The sequence below is a fragment of the Gossypium raimondii genome, chromosome 10 (assembly GCF_025698545.1).
Source record: "Gossypium raimondii isolate GPD5lz chromosome 10, ASM2569854v1, whole genome shotgun sequence".
Classification (NCBI taxonomy): domain Eukaryota; kingdom Viridiplantae; phylum Streptophyta; class Magnoliopsida; order Malvales; family Malvaceae; genus Gossypium; species Gossypium raimondii.
In genome coordinates this window covers 47,987,630-48,000,387 of record NC_068574.1, presented here as the reverse complement: position 1 = coordinate 48,000,387, position 12,758 = coordinate 47,987,630, and positions in this window count along the sequence as shown.

The following is a 12,758-nucleotide window of genomic DNA, read 5'->3' as shown; positions in this document are numbered from 1 at the left end:
TATCTTTTAATTTTGAATCGATTTACTTTAGTTTGAGTTAATTTTATAGATAATATATCCAATAAAATTCATAAAATATTTTTTTGATAGGAGAAAGTGAAAACAATTCTATAGATATAATTTTTGTTTTGTGGACAAATGAAAGATGTAGTTAAAAATAAGCCAATTTCAATATTATTTTATTATTTTATGGAATTATAAATTTTATTAATTTTGGAATTCGATAAATATCAAATGTTTAATTTTTTAATTTGAAATTTCAATTTTAAAATTTATCATTAATTTAACAGTTTAATCGTTGCTCCACGTATAGTCCTACAATAAAAATAGTCCTCAAGCTTGATGAAGGTAGAATATGATATTTTGAAGTATCGTTTTGTTGCCACCTAACACATGTTGTATGTAATGATTGTAGGGTAGTTATGGGAATAAAATAAAAACTACTCTCTCTCTTTCTTTTTTTTAATTCACAATCAAATAGAACTACCAATTGCTCTTACTTAGGGAGTTACATAGCATGCTAACTAAAAATATAAAGGCAATTAATAAAAAGTAGATTATGTCATGCTCTTAATGTGATGAAAGAATATTTCTTTAAAAATAAATATATTTATAATTTTATCTTTAAAATAAAATAAATATCTTCTTAGGATGATGGTTAAGGCTTTTTTACTTTTTAATATTGTATTTTAAATAGATTTTATATAAATTATGAAAAACATAAATACATTGTGATAATATTTTTTTGTTTGTTAAATAATGATATTTAAAAAATTAAATAAGAATATATAATTAACTTATGACACCAGTTCAATTCAAAGCTTTATATATAATATAGATAATAATTCAATATTAAAATTTAAATTGTCATGATAATTTTTTTGATAGTTTTAGATAATCATTAAAGTATGATATAAAATACAGTGTTATGTTATGTTAGTCCAATGTGGAAGTTGACAAGTTAGCTAAATCTGGTATTAGTAAGGCTTTTCCTTTGCTCATGGATGCCTAACCTAGTTTTCTATATTGTGTTTGATATTGAATGTGATTTTAACTTTAAATTAATTAATAACTTTATATATACTAAATTCTAATGTTTAATGGTTGTACGTGATTTTACGCATTTATTTTTAATTATATTTTTAAATAATGTGTTTTAATTTAGTATAAAGTAATATTTATTATTTAAATTGTTGAGTATAATCAAAACATATTAATTTATTTAATAATTTAAATATTGTAATAACAAAATTTTTTAATCATAATTAAAATGTTTTATCATATTCAGTGTACAATATAGTTTACTTCATATAATTAATACAAAGTTGTAATCTCCCAAACCCGGCCTAGATGTTATGACCGTATCCCGAAGGAATGAACCACTAAAATGGCTAAGTAAAAATGTTTGGTTGAAAAATCATTATTTTGTTCAATTTTTAGAAAACTTAGCGTGATTTGCATTAGGTTTGTTAAAAACACAAGTTTTTAAATTGACTGTAATTTAAATCCAGTTTCATTTAAAAGATGCGTCATTTGAAAATTAAACTCAGTTGATTTCGTTGGAAAACCCTTTTAAAACCTTTGTTTTACCGTTATGCGATGGAAAAGCATTGTATTTGATTTTCGTAGAAAAATCCATATTTTTAAGTCATACTAGGCCTATTTTTAACTTTTTCAGTTTTCATCAAGAACTCATGCATGCAAAAACCAAGTTTAAAAATATCTCGTACCACAATCCATACTTAAATAAAAATTATAGTCCCAAAATAACAATACCAAAATAAATAGAGTAATTAAAAAATAATTTATTGCTAGAAAATCCGAAATGAGACCTCTGTATGCTGAGCCCGAGCCTAATCCTGAAGGTTATCTGTAAGAAGTAAACTAGGGGGCGAGCTTTAAAAGCCCAATGTGAGTCTAAGCAATATAAGCATTCAATCAGTCAAATAGACACACAATTATTATTACAGCTCAAATAAGTTATCATGGCATTACAACATATGAATATGGCATGCTCAATAATACAGTGCAATGGTCCTACCTATCCGTCTACTACACACCTTGAGTTCCCCAGAACTCGTCATCCGAACTCCAAAACAGTAAAAGGCAAAGCTTGATGTGGTTAAAACCACCAGTAATAGTATGCAGATAAGACTTCTAGTAAAAATGCAAACAAGCTACCAGTAAAATGCGATAAATCTCCCAATCTCTTTGATACTCCGGTGCAGTTCACTGACAACAATATCGCGGGCTTTACATGTCGTCAGTACTCCACAGAACTCCTCTGTCAACCTCAAATACCCAAACCCATGCAATGCAGTATGGCATATCAATCATGTAGCATATCATGCTTTCAGTAACTGTTATACATGCATTCAATACACAATTTCATCACTCAAACAGGACCTTCAACAAACAGGCTTTCTAATTGATTACGTGCATTGCTCAGCACTTCACTTATTTGTACTTAGGTCATTCAGCCAAACCAAAACCAACAAGAAAATTTATTATTTAAGTATATATTATATGATTTTCAAGTTAATTAGACATAGGGGAAGACCCACACTTGTTAGAGCTAACCTGAACTTTATCGTTTTCCCACAACTCTTACGCTTGAGATCTAGATAGCTCCAACTCAGATATGTACCCAGTAGAGTTTTAATCATTAATAATCAGCCCCCTAATGCCCTTATAGGGTTCGACCAAGTAGCAAATGTTAACCAAAAACTTCAAATCTGAAGTTGAAAATTAATGCTTACCTAACTGACTTATGACGGCTTTGCAAACAGATTTCCCAATACTATGGATGATCCATATGGTTTAGATCTAGATCTTAAACATTCAAGCACCAAAGAAAAGGTAACTTGTAAGATTCGACCATGGAAAAAATCAATCGGCCATAACATAATATGAAAAGAAGAGAAAAAAATTAGATTTGAAAAAATTAAAGTACAAATTCTGCACTTACTCTACTTGCTCAGATCTGTGACAACAGAAAAATAACGAAGAGTAAAGGAAGAGTATCAAAAGAGTGGCGACAAAAAATATGGTGGCTCATAGGGACGACGATAATGGAGAAAAAAAGGGGTTGCAAAGGTGCGACAATGACAGTATAAAAAATAGCAAAATAAAATAGGAGACAAGGGGAGTTGATGTTCAATTGGGTGGCACAAAGAGGAAGAAAAGGAAAAAAATTCAAAAAAACAATGAGTGAAGAGGGAAGGGACGATAAGGGAAGTAGAAAGTGAAAAAATTTTAACAGATGGTAGCTAAAAATAATATTTATAGCTAGGTTAAAACTAGGGGCGGCACCTAGGGTTTTCTAGGCAAAAAATTAGTATTAAAATTATACGAGTAAGGGTAATCAAACTCAGGTCTCAAGGATAATTTCACTAATTCTCTACCATTAGGCCAATTACCCAATTTTGCTATAATTTTACAACATTTTCAATTAGAAATTCGGGATGCGACAAAGTAATATTATTCAAGATAATAACTAATAAATATAATTAACATATATAAATTATATTAATCATTCAGATGTACTAATAAAAAATTAATTGTTATTAAAGCATTTGTACAAGTTGAAAGAACTTAGAACGATATTTGCAAGAAAAATGACCAGTGGCAGAAGTAATGATACGATCAATGTCAACTGCTTCAAGCATTGATGAGGAATAAAGATGAATAGATAATGTGATTATGCAGTTTGGTTTCCCTATGTCTATGGAGTATTACCTAGAGAGATAATCCACTATGTTAACACCTTATACAACAAGTGATTACAAGCTCTAATACTTACTAGATTAGCAACCTCACTTTTGCACCTAAGATCTAGATCACTCTCCTCTAAGTTTTCCCCCTAAAAACTTAGGCTGAAAACCAAGTAATGCACTTGTTTTTCATACTCAATACACCCACAATTAAACATTTCTAAATGAACAAAATAAATGCTCTCAAAATAATACATCACTTATACAAGTCTCTTCAATTTATAAGCAATCAAGACCTACTAGACCAATTGCAACCAATCTTCCCATCAAAATATTAGGATAATAAGCTCTGGAAATGTTTTCAATAAGTCCAGGATAAGTCTTCAATCTTTAGGATATGTTACCAAGCTTACCCGATCGGATCTAATCTCCTTAAAATAGGAAAGTCAGTTTACTTGATCCAATCAAAACCAATCTCCAAGATATGTTCCTATAACATGTTTGGATATCACATATTGGTTTAAACACGACCTAGGTATTAGAAAAGTTCACAGCCCAAGGATTTTGTTACCAAAATTTGCGAACACCATATTGATCTATTGTAATTTGATATGTCAAATTAGGATCCCCGTTTTGCTTAATGAGCTTGTTCTTAAAAAATTTAAATGTCTTTTTTCTTAGTTTTTGCTTAGTTTTAGTTTTGTTATTTAATAACTGTTTAACATGGTTTTATCCTATTTTTTAGACCCGAGTTGGCCAAATGGCGCCCCGAGAATCTAACGAGTTAATTGATTGTTGGAGGGAGTCAAACATGGAGCTAAATGATACCACTAAGTGACAACACTAAGTTATACCGCTAAGTGCTACAATAAAGTGATACTACTAAGTGGTATCGTGATGTGGTACTACGAGGTGAGATCGCGATGTGGTGTTGCGAGGTGGTAGCACAAGGTGATATCGCGATATGGAGATCCAAAGTTGCGACACCCCTGATAATGTTAGAATGAAGAGAATGGATATCACCAAAAATGGTATCGCAATATCGGCCATAGGGTATCGCGATATCCAAGCTCCTAAAGGACCTCATTTCCAGACTAACAAGGATCTTGCGATATTGACGAGGCGGAAAAAAATGACTGTAGGGTCAGTCCTTGTAAAACATGTCCCCCAACCAAATTAGACGTCTAGGGGCAATTTGATCCAAAATTTTAAGTCGTATTTAGATATTAAAAACCATTTTTGGCTGAGAACAAGTGAGTAATGTAAAGATAGCTTTTAGTTTAGAGTTTCTTTCATATTGTAGTTTAGGTTTAGAGTTTACTTTTCCTGCATATTTTCTTATTTTTCTTAGTGTTAATGGTAGTTAGTTAATTTAGTTATCACTGTAGCTAGTTTTATTTGTTGCTTTAGTACCTTGAACTTCTTGTATTTTCAGTTTAATCACGAGTCTAGCCTTTAAGTGTTCTTGTTCATTTCCTTTGCTGCCATCTACTTTACTTTCAAGCTTTTTCAAGAAAAACCCTAGCTTTTCTCATTTTTCTTTCGTTTACCATTTATGCATATTTTATGTTATTATTGTGTTCTTGTTTGCTTAAGTAGGAGTATGGGTAGCTAAATTAAAGTGGTTGGCTGATGACAATATTATCTAGTTAATTTTTGGTATAGGGACTAAATCGTAAAAATTAGACTAAATCAAATAGAATTCAAAACTTAGGATTGATGACCCTAAGAGAAAATTTAAGTAAGTAAGGTCGATAAGAGATCTTATCAGGCACCAATTTGATGGTCTCAAATTAGTTGGTGAAGTCAATAGATAAACCAGACTAATTTATCTAAGTTGGTAAAATTGAGGTCAAGAGGTAAAATTGATCCAATTTAGGAGTAATAGCAATTTAGATCCTTAATTTAAAAGTTAACCAACAACATGTAAATGAACGAACTGTTGTCTATTATCGTATTTTTTAGTTTTACACTTTACATTATATTTAGTCCTTTTCTATTTTAGGTAATTAATTAGTTTTAATCAACTTCATTTATGGTCGACCATAATATAATGCTTAGTAAGTAGCTAGCTAGACTCCTTCATTGCATGTTTGTCGAGTAGGAATCATTAAATCACTTACTCCTTTAGGTACGATCCTTGGAATACTTCGATGTTCCATTGAACATTATAAATATTACAACTGACATGTCATATTTGCAGATACTGCTATATTATTAATTGTTGTAATGTTGATTCTCAGCCCTAGTGCACACATATCAGGGCGCGATCAAGTTGTTGGCACCATTGCCAGGGAGTCGGCATAAGATTTAGTGATTTTTATGTGATTGTTGCATTCTTGTTAGGGAGATAATTAGCAAAAGTTAATTTTATAGATATAACACTTTGTTTTTATTTTAATGATTTTCTTGTTTTTGTCTTGTTGGTAATTGACTAATAGTTTTGTTTAATGACGACTATAAGTAGCCCGAAGGACTGTTCGTGTCTGATGTAGATGGTACTTCAACGCCTAGCTGGGGGTATGATGGCTACTATAGAAGGCAAGTGACCTGTCACAATTTGTAATGGCAAATTATGTACTTTTAGGCACTTAACGAGCTTGTTTTTAAGTCATTTTACATAGTTTTTATGCAATTTCAATTTTATTAGCTTAGATTAATTTCTTGTAAAATAAGTTTTTTATGCAATAAATTTGAATTAGTTGCCTCTTGGGCCAATACGACCCTTAAGGTAGTTTTAACAAGTTAATTGAATGTGTAGGACACCTTTTGTAGGCCCAAAAGCATCAGGAACGACAACCGGGTCGCAGCACAGTGGAACAAGCTCTAGATGTGAGATTCAGAGTTATATGTCGCGACACGCATAAGCCTGTGTCGCGGTACAGGTCTGACAGAGGGCGAAAATTAATTAAGGGTGTTTTCATCCGCATAATCCATATTTAGCATAATTAAGGCTTGTGATTGATATAATTGAGCAACTAACTTTGCTTATAAATAGCAAAGCTTAGGCTAAGATATGAGAGGCCGTTAGAAGGCCCTCCTTAGGGTTTTAGTTAGTAGACTTAGTGTTGATTAGGATTTTTAATTAGGTTTTATTTTATTTTCTAAATAATTTTTTTCTTGTTTTTAGACTTGGATTCGATTGGAGTTCAAGCTTTCATTATTTTGTTACTCGATATATTTATTGGACTTTTCTCTTACAATCATCGACATCGCTAGTTGCTAAAGGATTTTACGCGATCGACCACATCCAACATCTCAAACAGATCAATTTTTATTCTCCTCTTGTTTTAGTTTAATTTACGTGCTTTGCATGTTAAATTATTTCTATGGAAAATAGTATTTAGATTCATGAGATTAACGAACAGATGTGTGAGTAATTAACTAAAAAATGAGGTTTATCTTAGAATTAGTTTGCTTAAATTTTTCATGCTTAAACCCTAGGATTTAATACCCTAGGAAGTAATCTAGGTAGATAGGCCAAAAGGATAAGCCTACCGAACACCTCACAATTTATCCCGATTTTAAACTACAAGGTCGAAAGATAAGTAGGTTTTTATCGATTAATTAACAGTTTGTAGTCGAAAGATAATAACTGGTTAGTTATTAACTAATTCACTAAAGCCCTAATTTTGAAGTTAATTACAAATATTGAAGCGAGTTAATCTTCTGCCTGTTATTCTAGATTTCGTGTATTATATCAGGCATTGTGCCTAGTAGGCTTCGTGCCTGTGTATTATATCAGGTGTTGTGCCTAGCAGGCTTCGTGCTAGTGTATTATATCAGACTTTGTGCCTAGCGGGCTGCATGTCGATGTATTATATCAAGCTTTGTGCCTAACAAGCTTCGTGTCGATGTGTTACATCAGGCTTTGAGCCTAGCAGGCTTCATACTAGTGTATTCTATCAGGTAAGTTGTACTGAAAATATTATTTCTATTATCTGATGTTATTCTATTTGGTTTAATGAGCAACTAAAGGTTAAAATAAAAAGGTATGTATATAAATGAACTATGTTATTGGGAATACAGAATGGAAAATGTAATGTAAGTATTTGGATTGAAAAGGTAACATTTGAATTATGTGAATGAATGACTTATATAGTGAAATTATTTCCATGATATGGATGGGTAAATAAAACTTAAATGGGTATATGAAAATATGAAATGAATCATAATTTTAGATAATGAAATAGTGTAACATCCCAGAATCTGAAGTTAGAAGTTTTAAGATTTTTGGTTAAGGTCAGTGAGTGGGTTGAACGTTTGGGTTCAGTTTCGCGTTTTAATGTCAAAATGAGCCTACTGGTTCAGTGGTTGTGAGCGTGTTAACTTATCTCTGGGTCTTGTGTTCAAATCCTTATGAATGTTTTTTATATTTATTTTTTATGTTATTTTATTTTATTTTAAAAGGGAAAGTTATTTTTAAAATAAAAAAAAAACAAAGTTTCACGTTCTAGTTCATTTTTTCTTTTTCTTCCCCATTGTTCCTCTTTTTTCTATTCTTTCCAAATTTCAATTTCGTTTGTTTCTTGCTTCTTCTGTTTTACGCATTTGTTATCTATCGTTCCATCAAATGTGATTGCTCTTGTATGTTTCATGTAATCGGATGTGTGTCAGAATAGTCATGTGGAGGCGAAGCGGTTAATCCTTGTTGTTTGTAATTCTGATTTAACGTGTGTCTTTGAAACTGTTGATTTTAAGTGTTGAGTTATTGATGGATTGCATGATATTCTGCATAATTCGGTATATTTCTGGGTTACCAATGGGTGGGGATCTTTTCGATGTCAAAAACACAAATTTTTGTCTATTTTGGTGTAGTTTCGTGACCACACGGGTGGTCACACGGGCATGTGTTGCACACGAGTGGTCCACACAGCCATGTGCAATTAAGAAATTAGGGTTTTGATGGTTTTTAGTTCTACAGGGCCTGGCCCTACGGGGATGTGTCCTGTCTCCTCTGCTTGTGATAGCCCGAAATAGGGCCTAATCGGAATAGTGGTTTCGTAACCACAAATCCGAAGTGAAATAGTTTAATTTTATAAATTTTTATTAGTTACTGATTGATTGAAATATTGTGTGAAAATATGGATAGAAAATTTTAATGCTTTAGTGCTTAATTGAATTTTTAGGACTAAATTGAGAAAAATGCAAAGTGTGTCTAATTAGTGATTAAATGACTTAATTGAATTATTGCATGAAATTGGAAGTGTTTATGTGGCAATTAGACCATGAATTAGTGTTATGGACACAAAAGGGTATTTCTAGAAAAATATCTAAGTAATGGGTCAAGGGCATTTTGTCCAAATTGAATAAAGACAAAATAAAGATGAAAACAAGTGTTCATCTTCTTAAAATCAGACGTTTGCTGCCAAAAAATTCATGTCACCATAGCTAGGGTTCTTGAACTTCCTAAGCTCAATTGTAAGTGATTTCTTGCCCGCTTTTGATTATTTTCGTATTTTTATGCTTATTGAAGCTTGAATTTCATGTTTCTACCATTTAATTTAAATGAAATTAAAGTTTAAAATTGACCCATTCATGATATAATTGTAAATTGATTAGTGATGTTAGATAATGAATGTTTGAAGTGTTAATTACAAGTTTTACTAGATGAATTTTGATGAAAATGTTGAAAAAGGGCTAAATTGTGAAAGATGGTAAAGTGTGCATAAAGTTGTGATTTTGTGAAATTGAGGGCTGTTATGAGCATGAAATATGATTTAGTGAAGTTTGAAATTTAAAAATTTAGTGAATTTTATTTTTACGAGCTTAGGGACAAAAGTGGAATTTTGAAAAGTTTCGGAAAAATGTAAATTTGCCAAAATGTTGTGTATGAATTGTATTTGAATGAAATGTTGATAAAATGTATTAAATTGTGTTAATATAGATCAAGAAAGAAGAAATAGTGGAAGTGATCGGGAAAGAGAAAGTTATCGACTAAATTACAAAAAATAGTCGTTTTGCATCCGAGGTAAGTTATATGTAAATAATAGTTATATTTGTATAAATTGTGAATTATATTTGATATGTGAATTAATATTGAATGTGGAAGGAAAATTGTTCATGAATTATTCAAGTAATAAAGTGTTAAGTGTAAATTCCGGTTGAACTTAGGAATAGAATTGGATACAAGTGACATGTCGCTAGAGACCGATGTTACAAGATGTTACAGTGTTACAGTGAGTCCCGGTCTTTGGGTGATCTAGCATGTGTTGCGACACTGACGACTTGTGTGAGCAGGCCCGTGGACATTCCAGTGTTATTGATCGGTGGTAGCTTGGCTACATTTCGATGGTAACCGGCTACATATCGATGGTAACCGGCTACATATCGATGTGGCACTTATGTGCTAAATCTCTACGTATCCGTGTATATTCCAACTGTTCAACGGGATTAATAATGAATTAAAGTGAATATGAAATGTTAAGTGTGAAAATGTATATGCAAGTGAATTGGTAAGATTGTGCATGTGTAAGTGATTGAAATTGCTAAGAAATGTTTTGATTAGTTATATGTTAAAAGTGTTAATTATTAAATGAGTAATTATTGTTTACATTAATTATTGTTTACATGTAACTTACTAAGCTATTTATAGCTTACACATCTCTTTCTTTCCTTTGTTTTATAGTGATTTGAACTTGATCGAATAGTGGACCGTCGGAGCTCGTATCACACTATCATAGCCATCTCGGTATTATGTGCTTTTCAAAATGTTTGAACTATGGCATGTATAGAGTCTTAATCATTTTGAGCATGTTCAAATGATATGGCTAAGATTAGCTATTGAAATGGTTAGTAAAGATTATGTTTTGGTATTATGTATGTGTAAATGGTAACTAATTCAAAGAAGCAGTTTCTTTGACAGCAGCAGTGACGTGAATGTAAAAATTCACCATAAATAGTAGAAATGGAATTAGAGAGTGAATTATATATGGAATTAAAGCTTATCAAGTCTATTTTTATATGAAAGAAACGATGTAGGAAAAGGAATTCTGTATTTTGAGATATTTGAATTTTAGTGAGACAGGGTCAGAATGGTTTTTGAAGTCCCCTGTTCTGACTTTAGAAAATCATTATAAATTGTACAGAAATAATTATGGGTCATAATTTATATTTGTAGATTTCTTAGTGAGTCTATTTTCAAAAGAAAAAAACGATAACCTTATATGTATTCTGTACAAAGAGATAATTGATTTTTAGTGCCGAGAGGTCAGATCTGTCGAGCTGTGAAACAGGGGATACTTTAATGAATAAACTGTACTAATTTGCCAAGTCAAAAATTCTGAAAATTTTATGGTAAGTAGTAATATGAGTCTAGTTTCAGGGAAAATTTACGGATTTAAATTTTGAGTTCTGTAACTCGAGTTATAATTAAATTAGTGAAAGTCACGCAGGTAGACAGTTTTGTTGTGAACAGTGAATTTAATTTTAAAAGCAATTTTTTTTATGCTCCGAATTGGTAAGTTAAATTGGATAACATCTCGTACTAGATTCCGGTGACGGTCTCGGGTAAGGGGTGTTACACTGCTCTTTATTTTTTGGCACTTTTGGACAGTGAATTACACAGGCTACTCACACGGCCGTGTAACTTGGTCACATAGCCGTGTGTCTCCTCCACATGGGCGTGTAGGCCTCTAAACGGCCTAGACACTTCTACATGGCTGGGGCATACGGCCTTGTGGCCCTATTTTACAGAATTTTTATTTTGAGTACAAACTGTCTATTTTATGTTTCTTGTAATCCGACCCTCGGTCAAGCCTCGGTAAGTGTGTTTGGGACTCGATTTAGTTTGGTTCGTGTATATATGTACGTTTATGGTCTTTAATTTTATTGTTCATTTTTGTGGCGAATAAGTATGAATTTATTATTGTTGTTGTAAATATTAGAATACAAGTGTAATCAAATCTGAATCTGTTCAACTGGAAATGTTAATGTCCGTTTCTGTATGTTTTCTGCGTAATGTGTGTATTGTTGCATAGTATGAAAATTTTGGGATCTGGTTAAAGAGAAGGAAGACAGACTTAGCAATTTTAACTGTGATACTTTTGTATAGTGATTTACCGCACTATCCTATATGTATATCAGCTTAGTTGTATACAGTTACTCAAGTGGAATAGTTCCACATTGTGGTATGTAGGGTGGATGGGCCTACCATAGCCCTTATGTAGTGTACTGGATGGACGAAGTGGTGTTTGGTTAGTGGGGTGGGATTTTTTACTTGTACATCCGTTCGCATCTGAATATACGTTTGTTTGTCAAAACATTTTGTCTATTTGTGTGAACATTTGGTTACTGACAATATAGTTAATGTCATGTAATATGTTCTGATTATTGCTTATGACTGGAACACCATTTTCTGTGGTTTGATATTGTATTTGACATACCGACTGAGACTTTCGTAAGTGATATTTTTATACATATGCTTGTCTGAAGTATTTATTGTGTCACTCCGTCTTTTGCCATCTGTTCATGTTTCGAACTCACACTGAGCTCGCATAACTCATCTCTGTAGTGTTTTTCCTTTCAGGTACATTCCGTGTTTTGGAGTTGGACTAGGCATACCGGAGGTCTCAGAAAGATATGGTTTGATTCAGTTTAAGTAAAATCTCATAAGTTTTATACGGTTAATTTTAAGTCAGTTTGTAAAACGATTATATAAACTGTGGTACAAGTTTTTATATTGGACTTTTGTAAGGTGTTATTTGGACTGAACTTTAGAAACTGTGGATTTTATTTCTAAATGTTTGACGCCGGTTTAATATTGTTTCAAACTTAATGAAGAAAAAGGTTTTTCTTGGTTTGAATTAAAGTTTTTGTTTCGGCCACTTTTAATAGCCAATGTAACCTCTGAGATTCGGTCTAAACTTTTAGGCCGGGTTTTGGGGTGTTACAAATGGATTATAATGATATGCATAATGTAAAGAGAATGAGGTTACATGATATATGTACAAGTTTTGGATGGTGAAATTGAAATGTTGATATGTTTTATGCCATGTCTTGGTTGATCTTATAAGTGCATTATTTCACCAACAAACCTTATGAATT